Source organism: Schistocerca serialis, chromosome 7, assembly GCF_023864345.2.
Source record: "Schistocerca serialis cubense isolate TAMUIC-IGC-003099 chromosome 7, iqSchSeri2.2, whole genome shotgun sequence".
In the NCBI taxonomy this organism is placed as follows: Eukaryota; Metazoa; Arthropoda; class Insecta; order Orthoptera; family Acrididae; genus Schistocerca; species Schistocerca serialis.
This window is the reverse complement of record NC_064644.1, coordinates 603,813,701-603,833,990: the sequence shown is the minus strand read 5'-3', so window position 1 is coordinate 603,833,990 and position 20,290 is coordinate 603,813,701. Positions and strand designations below refer to the sequence as shown.

Genomic DNA, 20,290 nt, shown 5'->3' with positions numbered 1-20,290 from the left:
GTTGTCGTCGTCGTCGGCGGCGGCGGCGCCGCCGCCGCTTTGGTAATAGCGGCAAGTCGCCATTGTATGACATAGGGTGACGTACCCTCTGCAACCGACTGAGATGGCAGTAAGCGATTGAAGCTGATTTGCAACCTCTTGCTTGATCAGCGTCATAAGGGCTTGAATGTAACTTGCGATGGGACACAGCAAGAAGTAGCTTCGCATTTTTAGTACTGAAATTGGAGAATTGCGTCAAAGATGGGAAATTCATTCCGGCAAGCGTACAAATGGCGAAAATGAGGTGTGTGTGGGGAAGCACATTGCGCCAGTGACCGTGTGGCCTAATGGATAAGGCGTCGGACTTCGGATCCGAAGATTGCAGGTTCGAATCCTGTCACGGTCGACTTTTTCCAGTTCTGCAAAAGATGCATGCTGTTTCACTGTGTTGTTTGAGTACTACAAAACTAGTTGAAAGTTGCTGCTGTCCGCTTCCTGGCTGCAAACCGGCGTCTACCTGAAGCACAAGCAAGACAGGGGGTTCTGTAGCGAAATTTTCGGCAAAGTGCCGATCAGGAGAGTTTTTGTTGGAACTACTGCGTCTGATTCAGGACCCAAGAGCTACGCCACAGGCATCTGTTACAATTGTTCATTGAATAGGATTGTAGCTCATTTGTGGCAGCAGGAAATAAGCTGTAGTGAAAAGGACCTTCCAAAGATGGTCGCAGGTCCCATAAGTACTGTATGGCTCGTAACACGTTGTGTGGGGCCCGGCTAGCTCAGTCGGTCGAGCATGAGACTCTTAATCTCAGGGTCGTGGGTTCGAGCCCCACGCTGGGCGGGCGCAAAATTTTGTGTCTACGCGGATGCAACCTGCGCCCCTCTCGTGAGCCTTGCGTAATGAACGTAACGGGTTAAGACGATGCCTAGCTTCGTATTAATATCAGAGGAATGGTTTTTGAAACTGAAAGTAACTCTGAAATGAAATAAATGTGTTGTTTTGGAATTTTAGGTGTACATCGATATCGTGTGAGATGTGTAGGAAAGCAGCAGCTGTGCTAACTAAATACAAATAATGGTCGCTAATGCGGTGCGTTTCCAGCTGAAGGGCTCCGATTCACTAGTCCATAAGAATAAAGTACTAGAAAAGTGCGCTAGGCGGCGCCTCCTTAGCTCAGTGGCAGAGCGCTGGTCTAGTAAACCAGAGGTCGTGAGTTCGATCCTCACAGGAGGCAAATGAATTTTGTAACAGCCCCTTCTACCTTTGCCCTTTCGAAAAAAGCGGTCAAGAATAAAATGAATTATGAATGGGTGCGGTATTTAAGAAATGCTCTCGCAAATGAATAGTGCGAATGCTGCTATTAAAGTAGGCACCAGAAACTGCTGCTTTTGGCAGTCTCTGGAGAATGCCGACGTGAAATACTTAGTTCTTGTGATGTATTTTCTACCCCTGGTAGAGACCCTCGCGGTTGTCGTCGTCGTCGGCGGCGGCGGCGCCGCCGCCGCTTTGGTAATAGCGGCAAGTCGCCATTGTATGACATAGGGTGACGTACCCTCTGCAACCGACTGAGATGGCAGTAAGCGATTGAAGCTGATATGCAACCTCTTGCTTGATCAGCGTCATAAGGGCTTGAATGTAACTTGCGATGGGACACAGCAAGAAGTAGCTTCGCATTTTTAGTACTGAAATTGGAGAATTGCGTCAAAGATGGGAAATTCATTCCGGCAAGCGTACAAATGGCGAAAATGAGGTGTGTGTGGGGAAGCACATTGCGCCAGTGACCGTGTGGCCTAATGGATAAGGCGTCGGACTTCGGATCCGAAGATTGCAGGTTCGAATCCTGTCACGGTCGACTTTTTCCAGTTCTGCAAAAGATGCATGCTGTTTCACTGTGTTGTTTGAGTACTACAAAACTAGTTGAAAGTTGCTGCTGTCCGCTTCCTGGCTGCAAACCGGCGTGTACCTGAAGCACAAGCAAGACAGGGGGTTCTGTAGCGAAATTTTCGGCAAAGTGCCGATCAGGAGAGTTTTTGTTGGAACTACTGCGTCTGATTCAGGACCCAAGAGCTACGCCACAGGCATCTGTTACAATTGTTCATTGAATAGGATTGTAGCTCATTTGTGGCAGCAGGAAATAAGCTGTAGTGAAAAGGACCTTCCATAGATGGTCGCAGGTCCCATAAGTACTGTATGGCTCGTATCACGTTGTGTGGGGCCCGGCTAGCTCAGTCGGTCGAGCATGAGACTCTTAATCTCAGGGTCGTGGGATCGAGCCCCACGCTGGGCGGGAGCAAAATTTTGTGTCTACGCGGATGCAACCTGCGCCCCTCTCGTGAGCCTTGCGTAATGAACGTAACGGGTTAAGACGATGCCTAGCTTCGTATTAATATCAGAGGAATGGTTTCCGAAGCTGAAAGTAACTCTGAAATGAAATAAATGTGTTGTTTTGGAATTTTAGGTGTACATCGATATCGTGTGACATGTGTAGGAAAGCAGCAGCTGTGCTAACTAAATACAAATAATGGTCGCTAATGCGGTGCGTTTCCAGCTGAAGGGCTCCGATTCACTAGTCCATAAGAATAAAGTACCAGAAAAGTGCGCTAGGCGGCGCCTCCTTAGCTCAGTGGCAGAGCGCTGGTCTAGTAAACCAGAGGTTGTGAGTTCGATCCTCACAGGAGGCAAATGAATTTTGTAACAGCCCCTTCTACCTTTGCCCTTTCGAAAAAAGCGGTCAAGAATAAAAAGAATTATGAATGGGTGCGGTATTTAAGAAATGCTCTCGCAAATGAATAGTGCGAATGCTGCTATTAAAGTAGGCACCAGAAACTGCTGCTTTTGGCAGTCTCTGGAGAATGCCGACGTGAAATACTTAGTCCTTGTGATGTATTTTCTACCCCTGGTAGAGACCCTCGCGGTTGTCGTCGTCGTCGTCGTCGTCGTCGTCGTCGTCGTCGTCGTCGTCGTCGTCGGCGGCGCCGCCGCCGCTTTGGTAATAGCGGCAAGTCGCCATTGTATGACATAGGGTGACGTACCCTCTGCAACCGGCTGAGATGGCAGTAAGCGATTGAAGCTGATTTGCAACCTCTTGCTTGATCAGCGTCATAAGGGCTTGAATGTAACTTGCGATGGGACACAGCAAGAAGTAGCTTCGCATTTTTAGTACTGAAATTGGAGAATTGCGTCAAAGATGGGAAATTCATTCCGGCAAGCGTACAAATGGCGCAAATGAGGTGTGTGTGGGGAAGCACATTGCGCCAGTGACCGTGTGGCCTAATGGATAAGGCGTCGGACTTCGGATCCGAAGATTGCAGGTTCGAATCCTGTCACGGTCGTCTTTTTCCAGTTCTGCAAAAGATGCATGCTGTTTCACTGTGTTGTTTGAGTACTACAAAACTAGTTGAAAGTTGCTGCTGTCCGCTTCCTGGCTGCAAACCGGCGTCTACCTGAAGCACAAGCAAGACAGGGGGTTCTGTAGCGAAATTTTCGGCAAAGTGCCGATCAGGAGAGTTTTTGTTGGAACTACTGCGTCTGATTCAGGACCCAAGAGCTACGCCACAGGCATCTGTTACAATTGTTCATTGAATAGGATTGTAGCTCATTTGTGGCAGCAGGAAATAAGCTGTAGTGAAAAGGACCTTCCATAGATGGTCGCAGGTCCCATAAGTACTGTATGGCTCGTAACACGTTGTGTGGGGCCCGGCTAGCTCAGTCGGTCGAGCATGAGACTCTTAATCTCAGGGTCGTGGGTTCGAGCCCCACGCTGGGCGGGCGCAAAATTTTGTGTCTACGCGGATGCAACCTGCGCCCCTCTCGTGAGCCTTGCGTAATGAACGTAACGGGTTAAGACGATGCCTAGCTTCGTATTAATATCAGAGGAATGATTTTTGAAACTGAAAGTAACTCTGAAATGAAATAAATGTGTTGTTTTGGAATTTTAGGTGTACATCGATATCGTGTGAGATGTGTAGGAAAGCAGCAGCTGTGCTAACTAAATACAAATAATGGTCGCTAATGCGGTGCGTTTCCAGCTGAAGGGCTCCGATTCACTAGTCCATAAGAATAAAGTACTAGAAAAGTGCGCTAGGCGGCGCCTCCTTAGCTCAGTGGCAGAGCGCTGGTCTAGTAAACCAGAGGTCGTGAGTTCGATCCTCACAGGAGGCAAATGAATTTTGTAACAGCCCCTTCTACCTTTGCCCTTTCGAAAAAAGCGGTCAAGAATAAAATGAATTATGAATGGGTGCGGTATTTAAGAAATGCTCTCGCAAATGAATAGTGCGAATGCTGCTATTAAAGTAGGCACCAGAAACTGCTGCTTTTGGCAGTCTCTGGAGAATGCCGACGTGAAATACTTAGTTCTTGTGATGTATTTTCTACCCCTGGTAGAGACCCTCGCGGTTGTCGTCGTCGTCGGCGGCGGCGGCGCCGCCGCCGCTTTGGTAATAGCGGCAAGTCGCCATTGTATGACATAGGGTGACGTACCCTCTGCAACCGACTGAGATGGCAGTAAGCGATTGAAGCTGATTTGCAACCTCTTGCTTGATCAGCGTCATAAGGGCTTGAATGTAACTTGCGATGGGACACAGCAAGAAGTAGCTTCGCATTTTTAGTACTGAAATTGGAGAATTGCGTCAAAGATGGGAAATTCATTCCGGCAAGCGTACAAATGGCGAAAATGAGGTGTGTGTGGGGAAGCACATTGCGCCAGTGACCGTGTGGCCTAATGGATAAGGCGTCGGACTTCGGATCCGAAGATTGCAGGTTCGAATCCTGTCACGGTCGACTTTTTCCAGTTCTGCAAAAGATGCATGCTGTTTCACTGTGTTGTTTGAGTACTACAAAACTAGTTGAAAGTTGCTGCTGTCCGCTTCCTGGCTGCAAACCGGCGTCTACCTGAAGCACAAGCAAGACAGGGGGTTCTGTAGCGAAATTTTCGGCAAAGTGCCGATCAGGAGAGTTTTTGTTGGAACTACTGCGTCTGATTCAGGACCCAAGAGCTACGCCACAGGCATCTGTTACAATTGTTCATTGAATAGGATTGTAGCTCATTTGTGGCAGCAGGAAATAAGCTGTAGTGAAAAGGACCTTCCATAGATGGTCGCAGGTCCCATAAGTACTGTATGGCTCGTATCACGTTGTGTGGGGCCCGGCTAGCTCAGTCGGTCGAGCATGAGACTCTTAATCTCAGGGTCGTGGGATCGAGCCCCACGCTGGGCGGGAGCAAAATTTTGTGTCTACGCGGATGCAACCTGCGCCCCTCTCGTGAGCCTTGCGTAATGAACGTAACGGGTTAAGACGATGCCTAGCTTCGTATTAATATCAGAGGAATGGTTTCCGAAGCTGAAAGTAACTCTGAAATGAAATAAATGTGTTGTTTTGGAATTTTAGGTGTACATCGATATCGTGTGAGATGTGTAGGAAAGCAGCAGCTGTGCTAACTAAATACAAATAATGGTCGCTAATGCGGTGCGTTTCCAGCTGAAGGGCTCCGATTCACTAGTCCATAAGAATAAAGTACCAGAAAAGTGCGCTAAGCGGCGCCTCCTTAGCTCAGTGGCAGAGCGCTGGTCTAGTAAACCAGAGGTTGTGAGTTCGATCCTCACAGGAGGCAAATGAATTTTGTAACAGCCCCTTCTACCTTTGCCCTTTCGAAAAAAGCGGTCAAGAATAAAAAGAATTATGAATGGGTGCGGTATTTAAGAAATGCTCTCGCAAATGAATAGTGCGAATGCTGCTATTAAAGTAGGCACCAGAAACTGCTGCTTTTGGCAGTCTCTGGAGAATGCCGACGTGAAATACTTAGTCCTTGTGATGTATTTTCTACCCCTGGTAGAGACCCTCGCGGTTGTCGTCGTCGTCGTCGTCGTCGTCGTCGTCGTCGTCGTCGGCGCCGCCGCCGCTTTGGTAATAGCGGCAAGTCGCCATTGTATGACATAGGGTGACGTACCCTCTGCAACCGACTGAGATGGCAGTAAGCGATTGAAGCTGATTTGCAACCTCTTGCTTGATCAGCGTCATAAGGGCTTGAATGTAACTTGCGATGGGACACAGCAAGAAGTAGCTTCGCATTTTTAGTACTGAAATTGGAGAATTGCGTCAAAGATGGGAAATTCATTCCGGCAAGCGTACAAATGGCGAAAATGAGGTGTGTGTGGGGAAGCACATTGCGCCAGTGACCGTGTGGCCTAATGGATAAGGCGTCGGACTTCGGATCCGAAGATTGCAGGTTCGAATCCTGTCACGGTCGACTTTTTCCAGTTCTGCAAAAGATGCATGCTGTTTCACTGTGTTGTTTGAGTACTACAAAACTAGTTGAAAGTTGCTGCTGTCCGCTTCCTGGCTGCAAACCGGCGTCTACCCGAAGCACAAGCAAGACAGGGGGTTCTGTAGCGAAATTTTCGGCAAAGTGCCGATCAGGAGAGTTTTTGTTGGAACTACTGCGTCTGATTCAGGACCCAAGAGCTACGCCACAGGCATCTGTTACAATTGTTCATTGAATAGGATTGTAGCTCATTTGTGGCAGCAGGAAATAAGCTGTAGTGAAAAGGACCTTCCATAGATGGTCGCAGGTCCCATAAGTACTGTATGGCTCGTATCACGTTGTGTGGGGCCCGGCTAGCTCAGTCGGTCGAGCATGAGACTCTTAATCTCAGGGTCGTGGGATCGAGCCCCACGCTGGGCGGGAGCAAAATTTTGTGTCTACGCGGATGCAACCTGCGCCCCTCTCGTGAGCCTTGCGTAATGAACGTAACGGGTTAAGACGATGCCTAGCTTCGTATTAATATCAGAGGAATGGTTTCCGAAGCTGAAAGTAACTCTGAAATGAAATAAATGTGTTGTTTTGGAATTTTAGGTGTACATCGATATCGTGTGAGATGTGTAGGAAAGCAGCAGCTGTGCTAACTAAATACAAATAATGGTCGCTAATGCGGTGCGTTTCCAGCTGAAGGGCTCCGATTCACTAGTCCATAAGAATAAAGTACCAGAAAAGTGCGCTAGGCGGCGCCTCCTTAGCTCAGTGGCAGAGCGCTGGTCTAGTAAACCAGAGGTTGTGAGTTCGATCCTCACAGGAGGCAAATGAATTTTGTAACAGCCCCTTCTACCTTTGCCCTTTCGAAAAAAGCGGTCAAGAATAAAAAGAATTATGAATGGGTGCGGTATTTAAGAAATGCTCTCGCAAATGAATAGTGCGAATGCTGCTATTAAAGTAGGCACCAGAAACTGCTGCTTTTGGCAGTCTCTGGAGAATGCCGACGTGAAATACTTAGTTCTTGTGATGTATTTTCTACCCCTGGTAGAGACCCTCGCGGTTGTCGTCGTCGTCGGCGGCGGCGGCGCCGCCGCCACTTTGGTAATAGCGGCAAGTCGCCATTGTATGACATAGGGTGACGTACCCTCTGCAACCGACTGAGATGGCAGTAAGCGATTGAAGCTGATTTGCAACCTCTTGCTTGATCAGCGTCATAAGGGCTTGAATGTAACTTGCGATGGGACACAGCAAGAAGTAGCTTCGCATTTTTAGTACTGAAATTGGAGAATTGCGTCAAAGATGGGAAATTCATTCCGGCAAGCGTACAAATGGCGAAAATGAGGTGTGTGTGGGGAAGCACATTGCGCCAGTGACCGTGTGGCCTAATGGATATGAGTCAGGGACGGACATTGTTTTCCTACAAGAAGTTGTACTCACTAACCTTACAGTGCCAGGATATTTGTCTATTTCAAATGTCTCGCTTGACACTAACATAGGGACAGCAATTTTAGTCAGGGAGGGGATCCCTGTCACAGATATTGAAAGATTGGAATCCGGCAGAGCGATAGGTATAAAAGTCTTTGGTTTTACTCTTATCAATCTGTATGCCCCTTCCGGCACATCCAATAGAATGGCAAGAGCACAGTTCTTTAAAGACGAGATCATTTATTTAATGCGGAAAAACTCTACGGATCTTATAATCGGCGGTGATTTTAATTGTGTGATCAATAAAAAAGACCAGGTTCCAAATTTTAATAACTGCAATGAATTGAAGCGTTTTGTCACTGTTTTACAGCTTAAAGATGCTTGGGAACTAACGTATCCCACATTTGTGGCTTTCACATATATCGGTCCTCAATCCCGAAGTAGAATTGACAGACTCTACATATCGCAAAGTCTAGTCAGCTCTTTCATTAAAGCGGAGACGACTCCTGTCTACTTTTCTGATCATAGTGCCGTGCTTGCTACCGTCAGCCTTACTGCGCAACCTACTCGTCGTTTCAGAAGTCAATGGCACCTTAACATGTCACTGATGCAGGAAGACGGACTAGAGGAAAGTTTGACAGAAGCGTGGGCGATGTGCCTCCGCTCCGTAAACAGGCATGTCTCAGTACTAGACTGGTGGTGCAACAGGGCAAAGCCTAAACTGCGAAAAGTTCTCATCCATTATGGTGCACAACGATCGAAAGACTTGAAAAATTCCATAGAATTTTATTACACCATGCTGCGAAATCTATACGAGCAGGCAGACACTTCCAACATCCGTCTGGTAGATATCAAGCGAACCAAGGCCAAATTGCTCAGCATTAAAAGACAGCAGATGGAGGGTCTGAAAATAAAATCAAAGGCTAAAACAGTCGTGGAGGATGAACATGCTTCCTTGTACCATCTACTGAGGCACGAAAGAAATAGGAGACGCACCTTCATCGATGGACTTCAGTCTGAAAATGGCGAGACACTCATGACTCAGAGAGACATCGTCAATGCAGTGCACAAGTATTACGAAGACCTATACTCAGTCAGTCCTGTATGTGAAGAGTCCTTCGATGATTACCTTAGTTCCATAGCTCCTCAGGTGTCGGACGAGGAAAACGAAAACCTTCTCGTCGAGTGTCCTAACGAAGAAATCTACAGAACCATCTGCAAGTCTCCTTTGAAGAAATCACCGGGACCGGATGGTTTGCCTGTTGAATTTTATATACGATACTGGCCTTTGATTGGTGACATGTTTACCCGAATCACAAACGAGGTACTTCAGGGAAAACAGATACCTTCTGTTTTTAAAGAGAGTACAATAGTACTCATTCCAAAAACTACTGCAAAAACAAACCTTAATAACTTTCGTCCTATCTCTCTGTTAAACTCTGATTATAAAATCATCGGCAGAATTATAAACAACAGACTTTCACAGCTCGCTACAAAGATAGTAAGCCCATGCCAGTCATGTGTTCCTAATAGGAGTATTTTTAAAAGCATAGCTGAATATAGAGATGTAATTGCAATCACTGCTGTGACCAATATCAAATGTGCTATCATGTTTATTGACTTCCAGAAAGCTTTTGATCGTGTGGATCATAGATTCCTTAATGCCACACTGAAGAAAATAGGTTTTAATGAGCGCGTCCTAAGTGTGATTAGAAATATTGCAACAGGAATCAGCGCTTGTATCTCAGTCAACAGCCAGAGGACAAAGCAGATCCAGATCAGGCGTGGCGTGCCTCAAGGCAGCCCCCTCTCAATGCTCCTCTTCGTGCTGTCTTTAGAGCCTTTTCTCCGCAGTGTTCATGTCACCCTGACTGGCCTCACATTATCTGCTCACCGAACTGTTATAAACGCCTATGCCGATGATGTCGGAGTCGTAGTGCGTAATGCCGAAGACATTTCGAAATTGGACATACTAATTAAGAAGTACTGTAGCGTCTCCGGAGCGAGTCTCAACGCAAACAAAAGCAAACTTTTAAACCTACGGGGTTTTCAACACATCACATTAGCCTGGGCGACAAAAGTCACCCAGTGCAAAGCACTGGGAATAACGCTGACGCCTTGTCCATTGAAAATGGCAGCTATCAATTGGAGAAATACGTCAGGACAAATTCTTGGAATAACAAGAGAAAACCTTTCCCGTAATATGAACCAGTTTCAGAGGGTACTTTTCATTAACAACTGCCTCCTCTCCAAAGGTTACTTTACAGCGCAGATCTTCCCGTTACCAAAAATGATTGGAAAACAGATAATGTCTACCATTGCCAGTTATCTGTGGAGAGGTGAAATATTCCGAGTAGCTGCAACAACAGCGACCTTAGATCCCAGGAAAGGAGGTTTAGGTTTAGTTGACATTAGAAATAAGGCGTCTGCACTTTTTATAAAAAGGACCGCCACTATCCTTAGCGACCACGCTGACAGCATTACAACTAAATTATTTGAAGTTGTCAGGCCTGCAAGTCTACAGCCACCGGTGAATGTGCAAAAAATAAATAACCGGCTCCAGCACGTTCGAGTATATTTTGTGGAACTCAGCTATCTTGGCAATGCCATAATCAACTCACGACGGATCACGGCCCGCGATATTCTGTGTCTTCGAAGGAAAATGGAGGGGAGAAACAAATTAGAAAGCAAATACCCACATTTTGATTGGGACGCCATATGGGAAAATATTCATATGCGTGGTCTTCCATCCGACGTCAAATCAACATGGTATAAAACAGTGAATGGGACCATCAGCACTAATGAAAGGCTACATGCAATCGGCATTAGCGAAACGAATCTCTGTCTCAAATGCAAACTGATCGATACGTTAGTGCACAGATTAACGTGCGGTGGGAATCTACAAATCTGTAATTGGATTAGAGAACAACTTGCATTTCTTACGAGATCTTCGGTAGAAAATTTTCCCCCTGTGACATTCCTCAGGCCTCAGACTCGCTATTTTCCCGCAGCAAAAAACAACTCCGTCCACTGGTTAATGGGCCACTATGTGAATTACGTACTTAATCACCTGGGATCTGACAATTCCATTGAGTTTTACGTGAACTTGAAGTTTGCTTTTTATAGAGCCCTGAAATATAAAGATCACAAGAAGAACTACGGCAATATGCTAAAAATAGTATTTGAGCGACTGGGCATTGGTTGACATGCAGCTGAGATACACACAAATCATTTCTTCAAGCGAATGGACGCATGTTTTTTAAAAAACCAGGAAAAAAATTACAATTTTACAGCTTCATATTCCCATCAGTTATACTCTGCTAACTCAGAAGGCTATTTTGTTCATTCCACAGCAAGAGCCGAAAAAAAACAAAAAAAAGTTAAAAAGAAAAAAAAAGAAAAAAAATTAAGAACAAAAAACAATAAAAAAAATCACCATCGTAGGGAACAGATAAGTTTTTTTTTACGATTTTATTACTAACATGGAAGTCTCATTTCTTTTAATGGAAGAGGATTTTTCTTCTTTTTTTTTATTATTATTATACCTATCAAGACGACAATAAGGCTATGGCAATAGTGCCTTACCATAACACTTATTTTTTGCATTCAATGAAGTTTCTTCCCTTACAAGAAAAAAAAAAGAAAATAAAACAAACAAATTAATACAAAAAAAACTAGAACAAGAGCAACCAAATATACACAATCAGCATCCATTGCTTCATGCATTACTTTTCTGTTACAAAGAGGCATGTTTTTTGTTGTTAAGCAGCAGTGGGAATAACATATATCAACTAAATAAATACCACACACGCTACAAGCTATCAGCTTCAATTGCTAATGCCTCAACATGCACTAAATTTCTTGTCTAAAACGAAGGATCAATCCGTTCAGGAGAAGGATGAACACAAAGCATAGTTTCCATACTCAGTCAAGAATATTATAATGAAGCAACTCAGCAACGGGACTGGGGGAGACATCACGGCCAGGCCTCAAGTCTCAGACCCCTGCCCGTTTTGCCTCCACCTGCCTCATGCTGCTAAGCTTCTATACTCCATAAAAAAAAAAAAAAAAAAAAAAAAAGTGGTCTAAGGCAATAACAAAAAAAAAAAAAAAAAAAAAAGTGGCCTAATGGATAAGGCATTAAAAAAAAAAAAAAAAAAAAAAAAAAAAAGTGGCGCAATTGGTTAAAAAAAAAAAAAAAAAAAAAAATGGATAAGGCGTCGGACTTCGGATCCGAAGATTGCAGGTTCGAATCCTGTCACGGTCGACTTTTTCCAGTTCTGCAAAAGATGCATGCTGTTTCACTGTGTTGTTTGAGTACTACAAAACTAGTTGAAAGTTGCTGCTGTCCGCTTCCTGGCTGCAAACCGGCGTCTACCTGAAGCACAAGCAAGACAGGGGGTTCTGTAGCGAAATTTTCGGCAAAGTGCCGATCAGGAGAGTTTTTGTTGGAACTACTGCGTCTGATTCAGGACCCAAGAGCTACGCCACAGGCATCTGTTACAATTGTTCATTGAATAGGATTGTAGCTCATTTGTGGCAGCAGGAAATAAGCTGTAGTGAAAAGGACCTTCCATAGATGGTCGCAGGTCCCATAAGTACTGTATGGCTCGTATCACGTTGTGTGGGGCCCGGCTAGCTCAGTCGGTCGAGCATGAGACTCTTAATCTCAGGGTCGTGGGATCGAGCCCCACGCTGGGCGGGAGCAAAATTTTGTGTCTACGCGGATGCAACCTGCGCCCCTCTCGTGAGCCTTGCGTAATGAACGTAACGGGTTAAGACGATGCCTAGCTTCGTATTAATATCAGAGGAATGGTTTCCGAAGCTGAAAGTAACTCTGAAATGAAATAAATGTGTTGTTTTGGAATTTTAGGTGTACATCGATATCGTGTGAGATGTGTAGGAAAGCAGCAGCTGTGCTAACTAAATACAAATAATGGTCGCTAATGCGGTGCGTTTCCAGCTGAAGGGCTCCGATTCACTAGTCCATAAGAATAAAGTACCAGAAAAGTGCGCTAGGCGGCGCCTCCTTAGCTCAGTGGCAGAGCGCTGGTCTAGTAAACCAGAGGTTGTGAGTTCGATCCTCACAGGAGGCAAATGAATTTTGTAACAGCCCCTTCTACCTTTGCCCTTTCGAAAAAAGCGGTCAAGAATAAAAAGAATTATGAATGGGTGCGGTATTTAAGAAATGCTCTCGCAAATGAATAGTGCGAATGCTGCTATTAAAGTAGGCACCAGAAACTGCTGCTTTTGGCAGTCTCTGGAGAATGCCGACGTGAAATACTTAGTCCTTGTGATGTATTTTCTACCCCTGGTAGAGACCCTCGCGGTTGTCGTCGTCGTCGTCGTCGTCGTCGTCGTCGGCGCCGCCGCCGCTTTGGTAATAGCGGCAAGTCGCCATTGTATGACATAGGGTGACGTACCCTCTGCAACCGACTGAGATGGCAGTAAGCGATTGAAGCTGATTTGCAACCTCTTGCTTGATCAGCGTCATAAGGGCTTGAATGTAACTTGCGATGGGACACAGCAAGAAGTAGCTTCGCATTTTTAGTACTGAAATTGGAGAATTGCGTCAAAGATGGGAAATTCATTCCGGCAAGCGTACAAATGGCGAAAATGAGGTGTGTGTGGGGAAGCACATTGCGCCAGTGACCGTGTGGCCTAATGGATAAGGCGTCGGACTTCGGATCCGAAGATTGCAGGTTCGAATCCTGTCACGGTCGACTTTTTCCAGTTCTGCAAAAGATGCATGCTGTTTCACTGTGTTGTTTGAGTACTACAAAACTAGTTGAAAGTTGCTGCTGTCCGCTTCCTGGCTGCAAACCGGCGTCTACCTGAAGCACAAGCAAGACAGGGGGTTCTGTAGCGAAATTTTCGGCAAAGTGCCGATCAGGAGAGTTTTTGTTGGAACTACTGCGTCTGATTCAGGACCCAAGAGCTACGCCACAGGCATCTGTTACAATTGTTCATTGAATAGGATTGTAGCTCATTTGTGGCAGCAGGAAATAAGCTGTAGTGAAAAGGACCTTCCATAGATGGTCGCAGGTCCCATAAGTACTGTATGGCTCGTAACACGTTGTGTGGGGCCCGGCTAGCTCAGTCGGTCGAGCATGAGACTCTTAATCTCAGGGTCGTGGGTTCGAGCCCCACGCTGGGCGGGCGCAAAACTTTGTGTCTACGCGGATGCAACCTGCGCCCCTCTCGTGAGCATTGCGTAATGAACGTAACGGGTTAAGACGATGCCTAGCTTCGTATTAATATCAGAGGAATGGTTTTTGAAACTGAAAGTAACTCTGAAATGAAATAAATGTGTTGTTTTGGAATTTTAGGTGTACATCGATATCGTGTGAGATGTGTAGGAAAGCAGCAGCTGTGCTAACTAAATACAAATAATGGTCGCTAATGCGGTGCGTTTCCAGCTGAAGGGCTCCGATTCACTAGTCCATAAGAATAAAGTACCAGAAAAGTGCGCTAGGCGGCGCCTCCTTAGCTCAGTGGCAGAGCGCTGGTCTAGTAAACCAGAGGTCGTGAGTTCGATCCTCACAGGAAGCTAATGAATTTTGTAACAGCCCCTTCTACCTTTGCCCTTTCGAAAAAAGCGGTCAAGAATAAAAAGAATTATGAATGGGTGCGGTATTTAAGAAATGCTCTCGCAAATGAATAGTGCGAATGCTGCTATTAAAGTAGGCACCAGAAACTGCTGCTTTTGGCAGTCTCTGGAGAATGCCGACGTGAAATACTTAGTTCTTGTGATGTATTTTCTACCCCTGGTAGAGACCCTCGCGGTTGTCGTCGTCGTCGGCGGCGGCGGCGCCGCCGCCGCTTTGGTAATAGCGGCAAGTCGCCATTGTATGACATAGGGTGACGTACCCTCTGCAACCGACTGAGATGGCAGTAAGCGATTGAAGCTGATTTGCAACCTCTTGCTTGATCAGCGTCATAAGGGCTTGAATGTAACTTGCGATGGGACACAGCAAGAAGTAGCTTCGCATTTTTAGTACTGAAATTGGAGAATTGCGTCAAAGATGGGAAATTCATTCCGGCAAGCGTACAAATGGCGAAAATGAGGTGTGTGTGGGGAAGCACATTGCGCCAGTGACCGTGTGGCCTAATGGATAAGGCGTCGGACTTCGGATCCGAAGATTGCAGGTTCGAATCCTGTCACGGTCGACTTTTTCCAGTTCTGCAAAAGATGCATGCTGTTTCACTGTGTTGTTTGAGTACTACAAAACTAGTTGAAAGTTGCTGCTGTCCGCTTCCTGGCTGCAAACCGGCGTCTACCTGAAGCACAAGCAAGACAGGGGGTTCTGTAGCGAAATTTTCGGCAAAGTGCCGATCAGGAGAGTTTTTGTTGGAACTACTGCGTCTGATTCAGGACCCAAGAGCTACGCCACAGGCATCTGTTACAATTGTTCATTGAATAGGATTGTAGCTCATTTGTGGCAGCAGGAAATAAGCTGTAGTGAAAAGGACCTTCCATAGATGGTCGCAGGTCCCATAAGTACTGTATGGCTCGTATCACGTTGTGTGGGGCCCGGCTAGCTCAGTCGGTCGAGCATGAGACTCTTAATCTCAGGGTCGTGGGATCGAGCCCCACGCTGGGCGGGAGCAAAATTTTGTGTCTACGCGGATGCAACCTGCGCCCCTCTCGTGAGCCTTGCGTAATGAACGTAACGGGTTAAGACGATGCCTAGCTTCGTATTAATATCAGAGGAATGGTTTCCGAAGCTGAAAGTAACTCTGAAATGAAATAAATGTGTTGTTTTGGAATTTTAGGTGTACATCGATATCGTGTGAGATGTGTAGGAAAGCAGCAGCTGTGCTAACTAAATACAAATAATGGTCGCTAATGCGGTGCGTTTCCAGCTGAAGGGCTCCGATTCACTAGTCCATAAGAATAAAGTACCAGAAAAGTGCGCTAGGCGGCGCCTCCTTAGCTCAGTGGCAGAGCGCTGGTCTAGTAAACCAGAGGTTGTGAGTTCGATCCTCACAGGAGGCAAATGAATTTTGTAACAGCCCCTTCTACCTTTGCCCTTTCGAAAAAAGCGGTCAAGAATAAAAAGAATTATGAATGGGTGCGGTATTTAAGAAATGCTCTCGCAAATGAATAGTGCGAATGCTGCTATTAAAGTAGGCACCAGAAACTGCTGCTTTTGGCAGTCTCTGGAGAATGCCGACGTGAAATACTTAGTCCTTGTGATGTATTTTCTACCCCTGGTAGAGACCCTCGCGGTTGTCGTCGTCGTCGTCGTCGTCGTCGTCGTCGTCGTCGGCGCCGCCGCCGCTTTGGTAATAGCGGCAAGTCGCCATTGTATGACATAGGGTGACGTACCCTCTGCAACCGACTGAGATGGCAGTAAGCGATTGAAGCTGATTTGCAACCTCTTGCTTGATCAGCGTCATAAGGGCTTGAATGTAACTTGCGATGGGACACAGCAAGAAGTAGCTTCGCATTTTTAGTACTGAAATTGGAGAATTGCGTCAAAGATGGGAAATTCATTCCGGCAAGCGTACAAATGGCGAAAATGAGGTGTGTGTGGGGAAGCACACTGCGCCAGTGACCGTGTGGCCTAATGGATAAGGCGTCGGACTTCGGATCCGAAGATTGCAGGTTCGAATCCTGTCACGGTCGACTTTTTCCAGTTCTGCAAAAGATGCATGCTGTTTCACTGTGTTGTTTGAGTACTACAAAACTAGTTGAAAGTTGCTGCTGTCCGCTTCCTGGCTGCAAACCGGCGTCTACCTGAAGCACAAGCAAGACAGGGGGTTCTGTAGCGAAATTTTCGGCAAAGTGCCGATCAGGAGAGTTTTTGTTGGAACTACTGCGTCTGATTCAGGACCCAAGAGCTACGCCACAGGCATCTGTTACAATTGTTCATTGAATAGGATTGTAGCTCATTTGTGGCAGCAGGAAATAAGCTGTAGTGAAAAGGACCTTCCATAGATGGTCGCAGGTCCCATAAGTACTGTATGGCTCGTATCACGTTGTGTGGGGCCCGGCTAGCTCAGTCGGTCGAGCATGAGACTCTTAATCTCAGGGTCGTGGGATCGAGCCCCACGCTGGGCGGGAGCAAAATTTTGTGTCTACGCGGATGCAACCTGCGCCCCTCTCGTGAGCCTTGCGTAATGAACGTAACGGGTTAAGACGATGCCTAGCTTCGTATTAATATCAGAGGAATGGTTTCCGAAGCTGAAAGTAACTCTGAAATGAAATAAATGTGTTGTTTTGGAATTTTAGGTGTACATCGATATCGTGTGAGATGTGTAGGAAAGCAGCAGCTGTGCTAACTAAATACAAATAATGGTCGCTAATGCGGTGCGTTTCCAGCTGAAGGGCTCCGATTCACTAGTCCATAAGAATAAAGTACCAGAAAAGTGCGCTAGGCGGCGCCTCCTTAGCTCAGTGGCAGAGCGCTGGTCTAGTAAACCAGAGGTTGTGAGTTCGATCCTCACAGGAGGCAAATGAATTTTGTAACAGCCCCTTCTACCTTTGCCCTTTCGAAAAAAGCGGTCAAGAATAAAAAGAATTATGAATGGGTGCGGTATTTAAGAAATGCTCTCGCAAATGAATAGTGCGAATGCTGCTATTAAAGTAGGCACCAGAAACTGCTGCTTTTGGCAGTCTCTGGAGAATGCCGACGTGAAATACTTAGTCCTTGTGATGTATTTTCTACCCCTGGTAGAGACCCTCGCGGTTGTCGTCGTCGTCGTCGTCGTCGTCGTCGTCGTCGTCGTCGTCGGCGCCGCCGCCGCTTTGGTAATAGCGGCAAGTCGCCATTGTATGACATAGGGTGACGTACCCTCTGCAACCGACTGAGATGGCAGTAAGCGATTGAAGCTGATTTGCAACCTCTTGCTTGATCAGCGTCATAAGGGCTTGAATGTAACTTGCGATGGGACACAGCAAGAAGTAGCTTCGCATTTTTAGTACTGAAATTGGAGAATTGCGTCAAAGATGGGAAATTCATTCCGGCAAGCGTACAAATGGCGAAAATGAGGTGTGTGTGGGGAAGCACATTGCGCCAGTGACCGTGTGGCCTAATGGATAAGGCGTCGGACTTCGGATCCGAAGATTGCAGGTTCGAATCCTGTCACGGTCGACTTTTTCCAGTTCTGCAAAAGATGCATGCTGTTTCACTGTGTTGTTTGAGTACTACAAAACTAGTTGAAAGTTGCTGCTGTCCGCTTCCTGGCTGCAAACCGGCGTCTACCTGAAGCACAAGCAAGACAGGGGGTTCTGTAGCGAAATTTTCGGCAAAGTGCCGATCAGGAGAGTTTTTGTTGGAACTACTGCGTCTGATTCAGGACCCAAGAGCTACGCCACAGGCATCTGTTACAATTGTTCATTGAATAGGATTGTAGCTCATTTGTGGCAGCAGGAAATAAGCTGTAGTGAAAAGGACCTTCCATAGATGGTCGCAGGTCCCATAAGTACTGTATGGCTCGTATCACGTTGTGTGGGGCCCGGCTAGCTCAGTCGGTCGAGCATGAGACTCTTAATCTCAGGGTCGTGGGATCGAGCCCCACGCTGGGCGGGAGCAAAATTTTGTGTCTACGCGGATGCAACCTGCGCCCCTCTCGTGAGCCTTGCGTAATGAACGTAACGGGTTAAGACGATGCCTAGCTTCGTATTAATATCAGAGGAATGGTTTCCGAAGCTGAAAGTAACTCTGAAATGAAATAAATGTGTTGTTTTGGAATTTTAGGTGTACATCGATATCGTGTGAGATGTGTAGGAAAGCAGCAGCTGTGCTAACTAAATACAAATAATGGTCGCTAATGCGGTGCGTTTCCAGCTGAAGGGCTCCGATTCACTAGTCCATAAGAATAAAGTACCAGAAAAGTGCGCTAGGCGGCGCCTCCTTAGCTCAGTGGCAGAGCGCTGGTCTAGTAAACCAGAGGTTGTGAGTTCGATCCTCACAGGAGGCAAATGAATTTTGTAACAGCCCCTTCTACCTTTGCCCTTTCGAAAAAAGCGGTCAAGAATAAAAAGAATTATGAATGGGTGCGGTATTTAAGAAATGCTCTCGCAAATGAATAGTGCGAATGCTGCTATTAAAGTAGGCACCAGAAACTGCTGCTTTTGGCAGTCTCTGGAGAATGCCGACGTGAAATACTTAGTCCTTGTGATGTATTTTCTACCCCTGGTAGAGACCCTCGCGGTTGTCGTCGTCGTCGTCGTCGTCGTCGTCGTCGTCGTCGTCGTCGGCGCCGCCGCCGCTTTGGTAATAGCGGCAAGTCGCCATTGTATGACATAGGGTGACGTACCCTCTGCAACCGACTGAGATGGCAGTAAGCGATTGAAGCTGATTTGCAACCTCTTGCTTGATCAGCGTCATAAGGGCTTGAATGTAACTTGCGATGGGACACAGCAAGAAGTAGCTTCGCATTTTTAGTACTGAAATTGGAGAATTGCGTCAAAGATGGGAAATTCATTCCGGCAAGCGTACAAATGGCGAAAATGAGGTGTGTGTGGGGAAGCACATTGCGCCAGTGACCGTGTGGCCTAATGGATAAGGCGTCGGACTTCGGATCCGAAGATTGCAGGTTCGAATCCTGTCACGGTCGACTTTTTCCAGTTCTGCAAAAGATGCATGCTGTTTCACTGTGTTGTTTGAGTACTACAAAACTAGTTGAAAGTTGCTGCTGTCCGCTTCCTGGCTGCAAACCGGCGTCTACCTGAAGCACAAGCAAGACAGGGGGTTCTGTAGCGAAATTTTCGGCAAAGTGCCGATCAGGAGAGTTTTTGTTGGAACTACTGCGTCTGATTCAGGACCCAAGAGCTACGCCACAGGCATCTGTTACAATTGTTCATTGAATAGGATTGTAGCTCATTTGTGGCAGCAGGAAATAAGCTGTAGTGAAAAGGACCTTCCATAGATGGTCGCAGGTCCCATAAGTACTGTATGGCTCGTATCACGTTGTGTGGGGCCCGGCTAGCTCAGTCGGTCGAGCATGAGACTCTTAATCTCAGGGTCGTGGGATCGAGCCCCACGCTGGGCGGGAGCAAAATTTTGTGTCTACGCGGATGCAACCTGCGCCCCTCTCGTGAGCCTTGCGTAATGAACGTAACGGGTTAAGACGATGCCTAGCTTCGTATTAATATCAGAGGAATGGTTTCCGAAGCTGAAAGTAACTCTGAAATGAAATAAATGTGTTGTTTTGGAATTTTAGGTGTACATCGATATCGTGTGAGATGTGTAGGAAAGCAGCAGCTGTGCTAACTAAATACAAATAATGGTCGCTAATGCGGTGCGTTTCCAGCTGAAGGGCTCCGATTCACTAGTCCATAAGAATAAAGTACCAGAAAAGTGCGCTAGGCGGCGCCTCCTTAGCTCAGTGGCAGAGCGCTGGTCTAGTAAACCAGAGGTTGTGAGTTCGATCCTCACAGGAGGCAAATGAATTTTGTAACAGCCCCTTCTACCTTTGCCCTTTCGAAAAAAGCGGTCAAGAATAAAAAGAATTATGAATGGGTGCGGTATTTAAGAAATGCTCTCGCAAATGAATAGTGCGAATGCTGCTATTAAAGTAGGCACCAGAAACTGCTGCTTTTGGCAGTCTCTGGAGCATGCCGACGTTAAATACTTAGTCCTTGTGATGTATTTTCTACCCCTGGTAGAGACCCTCGCGGTTGTCGT

At 46.5% G+C, this 20,290-nt stretch overlaps 32 non-coding genes across 32 annotated transcripts; all 32 read left to right on the top strand.

The window, feature by feature from the left end:
* The first annotated feature begins 312 nt into the window (after positions 1-312).
* Trnar-ucg (transfer RNA arginine (anticodon UCG)) lies at positions 313-385 on the top strand. Its single transcript has one exon. It is a non-coding gene; the product is annotated as a tRNA-Arg (tRNA).
* Positions 386-747: 362 nt separating this feature from the next.
* On the top strand, positions 748-820 carry Trnak-cuu (transfer RNA lysine (anticodon CUU)). Its single transcript has one exon. It is a non-coding gene; the product is annotated as a tRNA-Lys (tRNA).
* Positions 821-1,142: 322 nt separating this feature from the next.
* Trnat-agu (transfer RNA threonine (anticodon AGU)) lies at positions 1,143-1,214 on the top strand. Its single transcript has one exon. It is a non-coding gene; the product is annotated as a tRNA-Thr (tRNA).
* Positions 1,215-1,759: 545 nt separating this feature from the next.
* Trnar-ucg (transfer RNA arginine (anticodon UCG)) lies at positions 1,760-1,832 on the top strand. The gene has a single exon. It is a non-coding gene; the product is annotated as a tRNA-Arg (tRNA).
* Positions 1,833-2,194: 362 nt separating this feature from the next.
* Trnak-cuu (transfer RNA lysine (anticodon CUU)) lies at positions 2,195-2,267 on the top strand. Its single transcript has one exon. It is a non-coding gene; the product is annotated as a tRNA-Lys (tRNA).
* Positions 2,268-2,589: 322 nt separating this feature from the next.
* On the top strand, positions 2,590-2,661 carry Trnat-agu (transfer RNA threonine (anticodon AGU)). Its single transcript has one exon. It is a non-coding gene; the product is annotated as a tRNA-Thr (tRNA).
* A 578-nt stretch (positions 2,662-3,239) lies between these two features.
* On the top strand, positions 3,240-3,312 carry Trnar-ucg (transfer RNA arginine (anticodon UCG)). Its single transcript has one exon. It is a non-coding gene; the product is annotated as a tRNA-Arg (tRNA).
* A 362-nt stretch (positions 3,313-3,674) lies between these two features.
* Trnak-cuu (transfer RNA lysine (anticodon CUU)) lies at positions 3,675-3,747 on the top strand. The gene has a single exon. It is a non-coding gene; the product is annotated as a tRNA-Lys (tRNA).
* Positions 3,748-4,069: 322 nt separating this feature from the next.
* Trnat-agu (transfer RNA threonine (anticodon AGU)) lies at positions 4,070-4,141 on the top strand. Its single transcript has one exon. It is a non-coding gene; the product is annotated as a tRNA-Thr (tRNA).
* Positions 4,142-4,686: 545 nt separating this feature from the next.
* On the top strand, positions 4,687-4,759 carry Trnar-ucg (transfer RNA arginine (anticodon UCG)). Its single transcript has one exon. It is a non-coding gene; the product is annotated as a tRNA-Arg (tRNA).
* Positions 4,760-5,121: 362 nt separating this feature from the next.
* Positions 5,122-5,194, top strand: Trnak-cuu (transfer RNA lysine (anticodon CUU)). Its single transcript has one exon. It is a non-coding gene; the product is annotated as a tRNA-Lys (tRNA).
* A 322-nt stretch (positions 5,195-5,516) lies between these two features.
* Trnat-agu (transfer RNA threonine (anticodon AGU)) lies at positions 5,517-5,588 on the top strand. The gene has a single exon. It is a non-coding gene; the product is annotated as a tRNA-Thr (tRNA).
* Positions 5,589-6,151: 563 nt separating this feature from the next.
* Positions 6,152-6,224, top strand: Trnar-ucg (transfer RNA arginine (anticodon UCG)). The gene has a single exon. It is a non-coding gene; the product is annotated as a tRNA-Arg (tRNA).
* A 362-nt stretch (positions 6,225-6,586) lies between these two features.
* Positions 6,587-6,659, top strand: Trnak-cuu (transfer RNA lysine (anticodon CUU)). The gene has a single exon. It is a non-coding gene; the product is annotated as a tRNA-Lys (tRNA).
* Positions 6,660-6,981: 322 nt separating this feature from the next.
* Trnat-agu (transfer RNA threonine (anticodon AGU)) lies at positions 6,982-7,053 on the top strand. The gene has a single exon. It is a non-coding gene; the product is annotated as a tRNA-Thr (tRNA).
* A 5,228-nt stretch (positions 7,054-12,281) lies between these two features.
* Positions 12,282-12,354, top strand: Trnak-cuu (transfer RNA lysine (anticodon CUU)). Its single transcript has one exon. It is a non-coding gene; the product is annotated as a tRNA-Lys (tRNA).
* Positions 12,355-12,676: 322 nt separating this feature from the next.
* Trnat-agu (transfer RNA threonine (anticodon AGU)) lies at positions 12,677-12,748 on the top strand. Its single transcript has one exon. It is a non-coding gene; the product is annotated as a tRNA-Thr (tRNA).
* Positions 12,749-13,302: 554 nt separating this feature from the next.
* On the top strand, positions 13,303-13,375 carry Trnar-ucg (transfer RNA arginine (anticodon UCG)). Its single transcript has one exon. It is a non-coding gene; the product is annotated as a tRNA-Arg (tRNA).
* Positions 13,376-13,737: 362 nt separating this feature from the next.
* On the top strand, positions 13,738-13,810 carry Trnak-cuu (transfer RNA lysine (anticodon CUU)). The gene has a single exon. It is a non-coding gene; the product is annotated as a tRNA-Lys (tRNA).
* A 322-nt stretch (positions 13,811-14,132) lies between these two features.
* Positions 14,133-14,204, top strand: Trnat-agu (transfer RNA threonine (anticodon AGU)). Its single transcript has one exon. It is a non-coding gene; the product is annotated as a tRNA-Thr (tRNA).
* Positions 14,205-14,749: 545 nt separating this feature from the next.
* Trnar-ucg (transfer RNA arginine (anticodon UCG)) lies at positions 14,750-14,822 on the top strand. The gene has a single exon. It is a non-coding gene; the product is annotated as a tRNA-Arg (tRNA).
* Positions 14,823-15,184: 362 nt separating this feature from the next.
* On the top strand, positions 15,185-15,257 carry Trnak-cuu (transfer RNA lysine (anticodon CUU)). Its single transcript has one exon. It is a non-coding gene; the product is annotated as a tRNA-Lys (tRNA).
* A 322-nt stretch (positions 15,258-15,579) lies between these two features.
* Positions 15,580-15,651, top strand: Trnat-agu (transfer RNA threonine (anticodon AGU)). The gene has a single exon. It is a non-coding gene; the product is annotated as a tRNA-Thr (tRNA).
* Positions 15,652-16,211: 560 nt separating this feature from the next.
* Positions 16,212-16,284, top strand: Trnar-ucg (transfer RNA arginine (anticodon UCG)). Its single transcript has one exon. It is a non-coding gene; the product is annotated as a tRNA-Arg (tRNA).
* Positions 16,285-16,646: 362 nt separating this feature from the next.
* On the top strand, positions 16,647-16,719 carry Trnak-cuu (transfer RNA lysine (anticodon CUU)). The gene has a single exon. It is a non-coding gene; the product is annotated as a tRNA-Lys (tRNA).
* A 322-nt stretch (positions 16,720-17,041) lies between these two features.
* Positions 17,042-17,113, top strand: Trnat-agu (transfer RNA threonine (anticodon AGU)). The gene has a single exon. It is a non-coding gene; the product is annotated as a tRNA-Thr (tRNA).
* Positions 17,114-17,679: 566 nt separating this feature from the next.
* Positions 17,680-17,752, top strand: Trnar-ucg (transfer RNA arginine (anticodon UCG)). Its single transcript has one exon. It is a non-coding gene; the product is annotated as a tRNA-Arg (tRNA).
* Positions 17,753-18,114: 362 nt separating this feature from the next.
* Positions 18,115-18,187, top strand: Trnak-cuu (transfer RNA lysine (anticodon CUU)). The gene has a single exon. It is a non-coding gene; the product is annotated as a tRNA-Lys (tRNA).
* Positions 18,188-18,509: 322 nt separating this feature from the next.
* On the top strand, positions 18,510-18,581 carry Trnat-agu (transfer RNA threonine (anticodon AGU)). The gene has a single exon. It is a non-coding gene; the product is annotated as a tRNA-Thr (tRNA).
* A 566-nt stretch (positions 18,582-19,147) lies between these two features.
* On the top strand, positions 19,148-19,220 carry Trnar-ucg (transfer RNA arginine (anticodon UCG)). Its single transcript has one exon. It is a non-coding gene; the product is annotated as a tRNA-Arg (tRNA).
* A 362-nt stretch (positions 19,221-19,582) lies between these two features.
* On the top strand, positions 19,583-19,655 carry Trnak-cuu (transfer RNA lysine (anticodon CUU)). Its single transcript has one exon. It is a non-coding gene; the product is annotated as a tRNA-Lys (tRNA).
* A 322-nt stretch (positions 19,656-19,977) lies between these two features.
* Positions 19,978-20,049, top strand: Trnat-agu (transfer RNA threonine (anticodon AGU)). Its single transcript has one exon. It is a non-coding gene; the product is annotated as a tRNA-Thr (tRNA).
* The last annotated feature ends 241 nt before the right edge of the window (positions 20,050-20,290 follow it).